A 13,089-nucleotide genomic window follows, 5' to 3' on the forward strand; every position below is an offset into this window, starting at 1 on the left:
AATCCAGGGCTCAGCCTCCAGGCACCAATATCAGGACAGAAAAGGGCAGGCAGGGGTCTGAAGAAGCACATGGAAGACGGGGTCTATTGAACACTACAGGGTGTGAGAATTAAAGCCAGAAGTGCAAGTTCTCCATGCTAGGTGAAGCAGCAAACATTTGGTGTTTATGAAGAATTTGGGATCCAAGAACCTTGTGGTGTTAAATTTGAAAAGAAGAAAGAGTATCCAACCCTCTCATTAGCTGGGTGTGTTTGCCAAGGGGAACAGTGAGGCTGCCATTGAGACTTCTATGCATGATCTACAGTATTTTCTTTGTGAGTTGCCTTTAATTGCAAACTGTTAGAGAAATTGGGAGGTTAGTCTCTCACATAGCACTTAATCAATTGGAATTTAAAAAACTAATTCGTTGGATGTTGCTTAAGACTTCAGCATTGAGGTTTTGTGGAAGGGAAACTTTCAGACACATGAAAAACTAAAAACCATTTGCAAAGACCATTATGAGCTAGCATGGCTTCAGTCATGTTAAGTACAGCTGGGTCACTACTAGGATAGAAAATCAGGTAGGATGATGTTGGATACATTTTCAAGAAGTGGTCCTTTAAAAGTATCAACGGAGTGGCACATTTTTATTGTTTTTTTATAGTTTGTTTTTTGTTCTGCTTTATAATAATATATAAATAATATATTAAATATATAAATAATATATAAATATAACAAATTTGTCACACACAAATTTCTGGGTCAGGTGGAAGACACCACAAAGTTGAAAGAAGAGAAATGAGGAAAGATTTTGCAATAAATAAAAGTTACAAAGGAAAAAAGAACCATTTGTAACTAACGCACATGCAAGACCCTTTAAACGAGCACAAGCCAGTCAACTGTAGGGAAAAAGAGAGCAGGAAACTTAGACCCACACATTCCAAAAGGAAATCTCAAATGCCAGATAAGCACGTGGCAACCAGCCTCATTCAGACTACAGTGAGGGTCAATTCCCCAACCAAAGCTGACAAGAAAAACACGTTCTAACAGTTCTAGAATAGATCAAGAGCAGAAACTTTCACATGACTGAGGGGTCATGAAGGAAGCCCCCATGATAAATTATGCGAGTCCAGGTGCAGGGGTCAGGGCTGAAGATCCGTAGCAGCTACTGTCGATGTGACTTACATGTGGTCAGACCCATGCAGAAGAATTTCATCACACCACTTATTTTTATTGCATCCCAATCGATACAATGAAATAAACCAGATATCCACTGAGAGCAACGGGGATAGGACACTTTATATGTATAGTTCCAGAAAAAAAAAAATTCGGGCAATGAAAAGAAACCTGAACAGGTAAGAAATAATTTGAGCAACTTTCAAAAGACATATGAACAAGAGAATATGCACAGTGTTGATGAGGTTTTTGCTAAGCTTAAAAGCAAGCAGGAAATAGCACCAGCACCACAGCCTCTGGCACATTCTTCAAGGAAAAGAAAGGAAAGTCAAGCTCAGGAAGTGATTGTCTCCTCGGCAGAGGTAGAGGTCACTGGGGAAAAGGTGCAGACAAGTTGCTGGCCAAATTGCATTTCCCCTCAGGTAATATTTTCACCGTGCTGGTAATTTAGATGTAGTGGTTAAACGGCATGAAGCAATTGTGTGTTTCTGTCCCATAAACATACAGCGACTACTGTAAGAGGGCTGGTGATTCTGTTGTTCACATTCTCTCATTTCATATTAATTCTGTCTGGTTTGCAAGGGTTTCTGTGGCACTGATTTCCTTTTAGCATTTGAGAGTTTATAACATCAGACACTTAATAGGATGGGCGAATACATGGTCAGCATCCATTCAGTGGTAGCAATGTTTCTTGTGGTACATGGAGAACAAGTTTCTCAAGAGCTGAATGGAAACAGGGTTCTGAGGAGTAAAACTTATAGCTGCTGTTAATCACTAAACTACAGAGTACACTCCTTGACAGAATGGCTACGTGCACTTCCTGCACGCAGTGGGCCTGCAGGAAGGCGCAGAAGGTAAAGGAAGTAACAAGACTAGAGGCTTGAGTTAAACAGCTGGTACTTATGGAGAGCACATAAAGACAGAAGGAGACAACTAGCTCTGCAAATCTGTCCACTAAACACAAGCACACAGCAGTGCATACATACATGCACACACATAGACACACACAGATAATCATATACACACATCCACAAAAATATACATTCTCAGATACCACACACACACACAGACACACATACAGACACACATAGACATACACATACACACATGCACAAAAACATACATTCACACATACACACCACAAATGCACAAAACATAAATGCACATACAGACCCCACACACATACACACACAAACATAAACATACACATACCACATACAGACACACACACAGAGCATGCTGATTCAGAAGTTAGGAAAGAAAGCATTCTTTGCCCCCATAAAAATATTAGGTAGCTGTTCACTAGACTTTTTTTTTCTAATGTAATAAAGATAACGGGAGTCATGAGGATGTTCCCATGGAAATGGTCGAATGCCTTTCTTTTTATAACTTCTCTTGCTGCTTTGGGAATTTGCAAATCCTCAGAAAGACTTATTCTCTCCTGCATTCTTTCTCAGGAAGCTGCCTGAATTTGAAGAACTGTCCTAGTGAGGTATTACAGTGCATAATTCTAACCGGGCATCAGCTTGTGGTTCTTAAATGTAGAGTAACTCCTTAAATTCTTTGTATTCAATATTTAAAGGCATATAATCAAGAAAATGAAGGGGGAGTATGTAGATTGGAAGGTAAATAATTGGTGTGTGTGTGTGTGTGTTTTGTCTATGTGTGTATGTTTTGTCTATGTGTGTATGTATGTGTATCTGGGAGTTAATAGGCAAAAATATGTAAAAGAAAACACACAACTTAATAGTACAAGCCAAACAAAACAAGAAATCTACTCTACAAATGGACAAAGGATTGAGCAGGATGGTTCAGAGGTTAAAAGAGCTGACTGACTGATTCAGCATCCAGGACTTATATGGTGGAGAGAAATGACTCCTACAAATGAGTCTCTTGATGCTTATACATGTGAACACACACACACACACACACACACACACACATGGCTCACATAGATATCTCCGTAAGGATGACTGCGAAGGAAAAGAAGCTCAACTCCACTAGTTATAAAAGAATGTACACACGAACCCGAGGACAGATCTCTTCTAGCACGCAAGAGTGTTTATTATCAGAAAGACAGGGGGTAACTAATGTTGGCGAGGATGGCGGGAAGGAACACAGCCACACCATTGCCGGGAGGAATAGAGCTGATACACTGTGGAAAACAACATGGGAGTTCTTCAAAATATTACAGGTGGAATTTCCAAGTGATCCAGTGATTCCTCTTCAGAACACACAGTGGAGGATATAGGGCCATGTTGTACTGAGGTATCTGTACTCTCATTACCCATAGCATGAGACACAGTGGCCGAGATGCGGAAAGAATCTGTGTATAACAAAATGGAGAAATAAAAATTAAATTGTTATATACACACACACATATATATAATGAACATTTATAATCACTGAGAAGAAAATTATGTCATGTGCAACAACATGGATAAGCCTGAAGGGCAATATATATATTTATATTATATATTATGTGTATATATATATATATATATATATATATATATATATATATACTAAAATAAATCAGGCAAAGGGAACTTGATGATCTCAGTTACCTGTGCAATCTGAAAGCATCCAATTCACAGAAACAGACAGAATAACTAGAAGAGTGGTCATCACAGGCTGGGGAAGGAGAGGTGGAGAAATGTTGGTCGAAGGCACAAATGTTCAGTTCTAAGAATACTGCGAGGTCTCAAGTGCAGTGTAGTAACTGTAACTAATGAGTCTAGGCTGTGCATTTGAACTCACGAGAGCCGGTCTCAGCTGTCCATAAAGAAATCTATCTGGAAGGTGACAAAAAGGTGAATTAGCTTGTCATCATCATTTCACAGTCTGTGCGTACCCAAACATCATGTACACAGTCTGTGCCTTTAATCCATGTTGTCAAGTGTACAGCAACAAAGCTGAGGTAGATAAAGGCAGGTCGATGCTGTAAATGCAGTGCGTACTAAAACAAACCAACAACGGGAACTGTTATCAGTAACAAAGTATAGCCAACTACAGCTGACTTTTATGGTGTTTAAACTGTACTGTGATGGAGCACCATAAATATTTTAAACATATGTCTTACCTAATATTCTGGGTTTTTTCCCTATCTTCCTCTGATTTCCACAAGACAGATGAGATAGGAAGGGGCAATCTATTTGTTTACAAACTCCTTCATTTTGAATGAATGAGGCTTTTATGTCAGGCTTTCTCAGGCTTTTATGTACTTAAAGACTGCCCAAGTACCCTGCTACCCAAGGAGTATAATATTGTAATTCAGCCAACATGGGACCAAAGGGATCGGCATTTCTAATGAGTTCCCAGGTAATTCTAGGACTGTCACCCACCGGCCTCACTTAGAGTAGTGCGAACAGAGAGGACGGACCTGTGACACCTGCTACCCAGATCAGGCATGCTTGGCATGGCCCTGCTCATCCCCTGTGCTCGGGAAGCACAGGGATGGCTTCTTCAGTACCTCCAGGCTTTATGTTCTCCAGGTTAAGTTGTGGGTCCATGCCTGCAGCTTTAAAAGGTACTAAATGAAAAACGGAGTAGAAAAGAAGACATTGAGTCTATACACAATTTTGTTATGAGTCGCGAAGAAGGAAGTTGCAGGGTTGAATTCCTTCCTTGGCCTTGTCTAATCTCAATGCCCATCAGCTCATAATAACCATCTCTTTGCAATTGAACCACCCAGCTCTCCCTTGGATTTTCATGACAAACCATGTCCCATTTCTTCTCTTTTGTCACCAGAATCATGTTATTCCTCTTTAATAAACCTAGCTGTTCATTTCCCAAAGTTTATTGAGGACCAGTACAGCTTATTTTAAAATTAGCATTTTGTACTTTTCTATCCCATCGTTCTTTTCATGAATATTGGTGTATCCCATGAAGGTTGCTGACTTAACAATCCTCGCAAAAGCTGTCCCACATGTTTGCTGATGGTTATCCCCTTTATGTGTCATTGTAAAGGAAAACCAAAAATAAAGGCTCTCATTACAGGTTATAAGTTTCTTCCCCTATTATTAATAAAGTAATTTGATATACTAAAACGGTAGCAAAAAAAAAACCTGTCATATTACAAAGTTTGAGTGGGACAAAACTATGTAATTATACTAATATAAATAAGAACAAATATAATTTACCCTATCTTCTGGACTTGATATTATTAGTATGGTCAATATGCTAAAAAAAATCTAAAATAAAATAAAACCTCCTGCTTAATTGAAAAAAGAAACATTTTAAAATTTCTTAGTGGGAGATTGTTCTGTGAACTTCGACTGTCACTTAGAAATTATGCACCGTCTATGGACCAGCAGCATCTGGGGCTTCTTTTCCTTGTTTTTGGGACCTTGAGTGAGATTACTTTTCTAAGCATGGGTCATGGGTATAGAACTTGATCTGTGGTCTGCAAAGTTTGCAATTAAATACTCCAAAGATAGAGAAAATTTTGAAGCATCCAGCACTCTCTGCCAGGGCACTTAACACTGACCCTGGGGCCCAGACAAGTCATGAGACAAGTTCTAGTAAGCCGGCTTCCTGGAGTGTGTGTGGCTTTCCCATGGCCAAAGTTTCCATTAGCTTTAAAAGAATTCTTCACTTAAGAATCAGATTGAGCAGATAGTTCTGAATTTTTATAGCTAGGCATCTAGACCCTACTTACTGACTCTTGACTAAAATGATCGGTTTCGGAGACATGATTTTATCTTGTAACACATAAGATGAAAAGGATTTTACATTAAAAATCAGTTACATATTAATTTTTCCATGTAAAAGCCTGTGGGAGCTGCAGCCAGCCTCACAATATGCCAGAATCTCAAGGGATAGGCCTCACAGACATTTCCATCACTGGACCACAGTGATCTTATCATAGGGTAATAGGCCCTTTTTGGAACAGGTCTGGAGAGCTGATCAAACACATCCCTACCAAACCTATAGCTGGTAATCTCCAGTCAACAGTATGGAAGGCAGTAGTGGTATCTAGGTGAGGCATTTATACACGATAGTTAGCAGATAGCTCATAGCATTCTACCCATGGCTCTGAGAGTCAACAGTTAGACATTTATTATATACCACTGTTTTTTTTTTTTTTTTTTTTTTTTGGTTTTTCGAGACAGGGTTTCTCTGTGGTTTTGGAGTATACCACTGTTCTTAAAACATAAAAAAAGTTTCTGAAGCTACACTCTTAGGGGAAACTGTCCCTTTTGCAGTGGCTATCAGTTTCTGGTAGCTCCATGGCTTGGGGTGAGATTGTGCCCAGCTCCTCTCTCCTTCTGAGAATTGGCCTAGCTTGGCCTCGCCCAGGTTCTGTGCCTGGTGTCACAGCTGCTGTGAGCTTGTATGTGTAGCTGCCCTATGTGTCCAGAAGACACAGTTTCCTGTGGTCATCAGCTGCCTCAGGAGCTTAGACTCTTTAGAAGCCAGGGTGGGGACACATATGATCAAAACATCTTGTTTAAAACTTTCAAAGAAGCGAGCCCCTGCCGCAGCTGCTGCTGCTCCTGCTGTCATCTCCTCAGAAGCAATGGCTGTGCCTCCTACGTACGCTGATGTGGGCAAGTCTGCCAGGGATTTCTTCAGCAAAGACTATGGCTTTGGCATTATAAGACTTGGTTTGAAGATGAGTCCAAGAAAGAATTGGAATTTCCCTTCTCAGGCTCCTCCAACACGGAGACTACCGAAGTGAACAGCAGCCTGGAAACAAAGCTCAGATGGTCCGAACTGAGAATGGCCAGGTCTTTATGGAGAAGTGGAACAAAGACAATGCCCTGGGCACTGAGGTCGCTGTGGAAGACCATCCCCACTGAAGCTGACCTTGTATTCACCTGGCTCCCCTAAAACGGAGGAGCAGTGCTAAGCTCAAGACAGGGTACAAGAGGGAGCGTATCAACCTGGGCTGTGATGTGGACTTTAACAGCATTGGGCCCTCCATCCCAGGTGCTATGGTGCTTACCTATGCGGGTTGGCTGGCTCTTCAATGAATTTTGAGACCCTCAACTCCCCTGTGACCCAAAACAGCTTCGCAATTGGCTACAAGATGAACGAATTCCAGGTTCATGCCAATCTGAATGACCGGACAGAGTTTGGTGGCTCCATTTACCAAAAGTGAACAAGAAGTTGGAGATTGCTATCAGTCTCTCCCGGACAACAGGAAACAGTAATACTCACTTCAGAACAGCAGTCAAGTATCAGGTCGGCCCTGATGCCTCTTTTTGGCAAAACTGAACAGCCTGATTGGCTTAGAGTACACTCAGACCACAAAGCCAGATGTAAAGCTGATGATGTCAGCTCTATTGGATGGCAAGAACATCAGTGCTGGCAGCCACAAGCTTGGTCTGAGACTGGAATTTAGAGTATAATGTAATATTGTATAATCATTCATTTTAAACTATTTTGCAGCCTAGCTACCTTCAGAATTTAGGGTACCTTTTAATGTTGTATGTTGGGGGTGCCAGAACTGATAAATATCACATAAGATCTCTAGGTTAAAGATGGCTCTGCTTTAATATGTTACTGTTTCAGATGTACAGAAGAAACTCCAGTCTAGAAACATCCTTTTAGCTACAGGCGTGGGTTGGGGAGGATTCCTTCAAGAGATGCCAGGATGCAAATGAAACCCGGGAATATGCCAGCCCTTTGCAAATCTGTATCGTGTTCACAGAAGAAACTGGATTCCTGAGCATTGAATCTTGGTGTCCTAATCCTAACTGCTAAGAAGCATGTACACACCCGTGTGACAGGGACTTTTCACACAGATGCCCATGCCCTGACCCCATCCGAGCACATCAGTTACCTGTTTTACACCAAGAGTAGTCTTCAGGGTGTGGTTAGCTGTTTCTTTTGTGCCAGTTTAGGGTGGAGAAAGTAGACATTATGGAGACAGTCATTCAGGATTTAATTCTTACTTGTGGTGTGATTCTCTTTTCTTTTCCTCCTCCTCTTCTTTTGGTCCCGCTCCTCCTTGTCTTCTTTTTTCCTTTTATCCTCCCATCATAACTGAGTGTGAAATAGCTTCGGGGATCTCCACTTCTGCGCTGGGCAGTGGACTGCAGTCACGCCATGACAATATGAGTAGAGTATGGAGTCTTCTGTGTATAGCAGGTAGTTTTCTATTTTGTGTAAAGTCAGCTCCGCCTCTTCAAATGCTGGAGTTCACATCACTTAAAACTTGAATGAAATATTGAATAAAATTAAAACTTTCAGAGTGCCATAAAAATAAAATGATATAGAACATTAAAAAGGGGAAAGGGAAGGGGAAAAGAGATTGGATGAAATCCATTGAATATTGTCCTCTGTGACGTCCCCTACTCTGTGAGAATGAGGAACACCATTAGCTGAGATGCTTTAGTTTCCTATGACAGCGTCATAGGAAAATTGATCTTAGGAAATGGAAGAGATGAAAAGAATATCTTGTGTCAAGCTGAGTTTGTGGCAACACTTCTTATTTCTCTTATGGGTGGACATTGGATTCAGTGCACTGAAGTTTAGAATTCTCTAAGATGCCAGAACCCATTACATGCACTTCATCAGCTCCGAGGCAGCAAGAACGCCGAGTTTAAACTCAACTCAAGCACAGAATATCCATAACAGAGATCCTCCAACAGTCAAGAATTTTGATGTTAAGCTTTTGATTTCAAATATAGTTTCTTTGAGATGGTAAAATCCATAAGCACATAAGAAGGTCTATTTTATAAAATTTTACTGCTTGAATATACAGTTTGTTTTTGGCATTTGTTAAATACAGTTCATTGAAATTGTCCTGCTTGGCAGAATATGCTTCTCTCTCTCTCTCTCTCTCTCTCTCTCTCTCTCTCTCTCTCTCTCTCTCTGTGTGTGTGTGTGTGTGTGTGTGTGTGTGTGTATCATTCGTTCTGATTGTTGCTTTGTAAAACATGGAGGAAACCACCCAGTAGACAAAGAAAGAAGCCTGTCACAGGGTTAGTGCTTTAAGGCAGATAAAACACACCTCCCACTTCAATGACAAAGCCGGATACAGGTACAGCCAGGCACACAGCTGTGTCCACACATTTTCCCCAAGTCCTGTTGATAAGACTTTTGGTACTAGAAAGAGGAGTTGCTTTTAAACTTGTTGGTTCTGTTCTTTTCTTTTGTGTCTTTCTACATGTGTCACCGGTTGCCAATGTCATGTCTTTGAGCCCTTGCTTACTGATATGGTCACAATGCAGAACAAAGCAACGGATAGGTGTTGTTCATCACTGCTGCAGGTTCCTGCCAGCGTCCATGTCCTTCTACTGACACTCATTGCAGGCTTTCACGGCAATTTTAATGAAATGATTGTCCCTGTGTGTATCAGTAGAACTGAATTCCCTCCTGCTGTGTGTTGCATTCTTCCAACTATTCCCATAGCTTAAGAACTGCACTATTATTTAATAACTGCAGTATCAATGAGCTATGAACAGCATATCGGTCATTATTTAGTGCTAACGTTACTTACCTAATGGTTAACCCACACATATGTCTGTAACCCTTGAGCACTATTTTCCTCAAGGGTTAATGCAATCACATTCATGGGAATTTGCACACTCTTGTTGTTTTCTGTCAATATCAATGTGCTTTGTATAAATATTTGAAAACAAGTGACTCCAGGGAACCCAGTGATGAGTTTCCTAAAGCTTACATACCTAGCCTGCTCCTGGCTCCAGAGAAAGGAGAAAGTTGTCCTATGTCTCATTTGTGAACGGCTCCTGTCCTGTCGCATCTTCTTCCATTATTGGCCTCTTGCCATGTGTTCTCCACGTACTGGATGCTATTTTTGAAGCATGAAAAAGGTCACATTATTTCTTGGCTCAGAACCTGGCAGTTTCCTGTCATAATTACAGTGTGAACCCAGTGTTCCTGGAGTCCCGCCTTTCATTGACCCTGCCTTGTTTCTCACTTCTTCCCTATTCTTCTCTTTGGATTGTCAGTCGCTTTGGCTTCAGAGCCTCTGCACTTCACATTTCCTTGGCCTACTGAGATATTCTTCTTTCTTAGCTTCCTCTGAGTTGTGATTTCCTCATTAGAAATGACTTACAGTCAGAATCAGCGCAGCCTAGCTCCACTAGCCGGTGACATGGCTTCAGTTAGTCACAGTTAATAGCACTACGCTGCTTCAGTATTGTGCACACTTCCCCGATTTTGATAATTTCCATCTTTTTCTGGTGTTCAAAAGTAATATTTGAAGAGATTGTTGTTTGTTCCTGACTATGTTGCCATTCCTCAACCTGTGTACAATGACACTGGAGGCAAAGAGAGCAACCAAGGTCCTGGAGGCACTGTGTCCCAGGGTGACCTGGGGTATCAGGTGCCCAGGGTAGTTAGGTTCCTGTGATGAATATCCATCCACCTTTGACAGAGAACCCTTCTCCGAAAGGGTGAGATTCCCCACACAAAAGCCCACTTGCAGCAGGGTTTCAGCTGGGGTCACACACTTTATAATATTAAAAATTCTTGCAAGTCTTAGGGACTTTTATTTACATGTGTTGTGATAGTCATGGGTATTTCTCATTAGAAATCAAAACTCAGAAACTTTCAAAGTCCAGATTTATGTAAAGTCACAAATAATTAACTAAGTTAAATTGCACCCATTTTTTAATCTTGTTATGAGAAAACAAAACCTGTCCTAAGAAGGGAGCACTGTTTCATGTTTGTAAATCTCTTCAAATTCAGATTAATAAAGAAAGACAGTGTGTGTTCTATATGTAATCTTTCAAGATATTATAGGTCATACAACCTTCGGGAGATTCTACTGTGTCCGGGGCAAAAGGTGAGGATTTAAAAGGAGACTATTACTGGAGCATCATTATGGACAATTTTGAGCACACATACCCCCTTATTGGATCACAATGGAGAACTGCAGACCGGTGGTTTGAATAAGAGATGCAGGGTTGGGCTGCGGAGATGGTTCAGACTTAAAGGCTAGGCTCACAACCAAAACGTCAAGGATTCCAGGCCGTTGGCATGCTGTCACTTCCTGCATGGGAGCGGGGATAAATCAGTGGCTTTAGAACGAGCAAACTCACGTTGAGACACTCATCTCTCCACTCCCTCATCAGCCAGATGTCTTGGTGCAAAAGCTAATTTGTTTTGTGTATTCTTTCAAGATGAAAGTTAAGGTTAGAGCCTCATTGTTCTCCCAACATATGTTTGAAACAAAGAGCCATGAAAGAAAATTCTGTGCTTAGAGTGATCTAACTAAAGGAATGAGGACAGAGATCCTGGCATGGGCACTTTTAAAACTTCTCCAGGTAATTCAGACCAGCAGCTGTGTTGAGACTTATGGACCAAAGTATTAGAGGCTTTGGAAAATATCCACGGGGAAGGAATCTATTGTGATAGGAGAATCCAGGTACTGGAATCGCCACCTTCTTTTTGCCTGGAAAGGAAGTCAATACTAGTTGATTAGATACATTGGTAGCTGCTACACTCCATGCCTCATATTAACCTTCTATTTTCTAGTTCATGGAAAGACTGGGCTTTATAGGTATATTAATTGAATAATTTCTCAATGGAGCTCCATAATCTCTTGACAAGAATGAACAAACTCTAAATTGTAAATGACCTTATGAAGTACTTGGGCTATACCACAATTGTTCTCATGCTACCTAGAAATTATTTAGCCTTCCATTGTTGGGACTAATGACTTCCGGAGGACAACAGATTAATAGATGTGTGCTTGTGTTAATATTACTGTCTTCTGTCTAATGGCTTGTTCATTAACTCATGACTGTGGTCTTAATTGGGGGCTGCTAATATGTAATGGTGGCGTTTTTAAAGCTAGTAGTGTGATCAATTGTTTCTGTATCTATTCCTGGAGGCTAATGGAGTTTTAGTTTTAAAAACTTTCATTAAGCCCACCCCAGGGAAGCCCATTAGAGTCACCGTCAGTCCTGGCTCTGAAGAGACACACTGTCATGGGGCTAGTCTCCCAAAGCAGACCATCTGACGACAAACCTGCTCCCTTGCTAATGAAGTGACATGGACAAATGACTTTGATTTTCTAAAACCCAGTTTTCTCACCTGTAAAATGGGCAATAGTAATGCAATATAGATTTGAGATGATCATGAGTTAGAAATTAGCATATGTATCCTTGAAATAATTGAACCTGAACTTAATTGTATTTGTTTGATTCACCAACCATAAACTTCCAATTATTTCTTTTGAAGACAGAACATTCTTTGAAGCACATAGGTCTACCCAGGTCTAGTGTGAGATTAGCGAATTAGCCTTAATGACGTTCCACTTTTCAGAATGATGACACAATGATTTTGTATATTAAGATGCTGGATAAGGACAGGGAGGCGGATGGACGCACTATGGAGGTCTGATCTGACAAACTCTTGGTGTAGGTAGACAATATGGAAGTGAACTGGGCTCTATAAATACTTTGCATACTAATAATATCTGTGCATGAGTTTGCGGGGGGAGTATGCTAGTGTTCTATCACTATGAGAATACCATAGAAAATTAACCTCTAAAGAAAGGCTTGTTTTGTTTCCCGGGTCATATGTTTGTATTGATGACCCATCAGTGCTGTTGGCTTTGGTCTCTGATGAGGCCGTGGATCTAGCAGGAGCATATGGAGAAACAAAACTGCCCAATTCACAGTTGTGAGATAGAAAAAAAAAAGGAGGAAAAAGAAAGGACCAGGTCTCAGTCTCCCCTTCAAAGGCACACCCCAGCCGTCTAAAGTCGTCCCACTAAAGCTCGCCTCCTGAACTTTCCACTACATCCTCACAGAGCCACGCTGGGCACCAAGCCCTGATAGATAGGTGGGCACTGAAGGCACAGACTGCAGCAATGAGTCAGCAGGATGGAGTCCTAACACCCAGAGATCAACTGCTTAGTCAGGGTCCAGCTGTTGTCTTCAGCACCTGTGATACCAACTGTAGAATATGCATTTACATGGTGAAGGGGTGCTAGCCTTTATTTCCATT

General features: G+C 41.1%; 1 protein-coding gene and 1 pseudogene across 12 annotated transcripts in view; both read left to right on the forward strand.

Annotated features, from left to right (window-relative positions):
• The window catches only part of Inpp4b (inositol polyphosphate-4-phosphatase type II B), a 757,204-nt gene that overhangs the window by 468,636 nt on the left and 275,479 nt on the right, over positions 1 to 13,089 (forward strand). The window lies entirely within an intron of this gene.
• On the forward strand, positions 6,677 to 7,511 carry LOC142852684 (non-selective voltage-gated ion channel VDAC1-like; annotated as a pseudogene).

The sequence above is a fragment of the Microtus pennsylvanicus genome, chromosome 6 (assembly GCF_037038515.1).
Source record: "Microtus pennsylvanicus isolate mMicPen1 chromosome 6, mMicPen1.hap1, whole genome shotgun sequence".
Classification (NCBI taxonomy): domain Eukaryota; kingdom Metazoa; phylum Chordata; class Mammalia; order Rodentia; family Cricetidae; genus Microtus; species Microtus pennsylvanicus.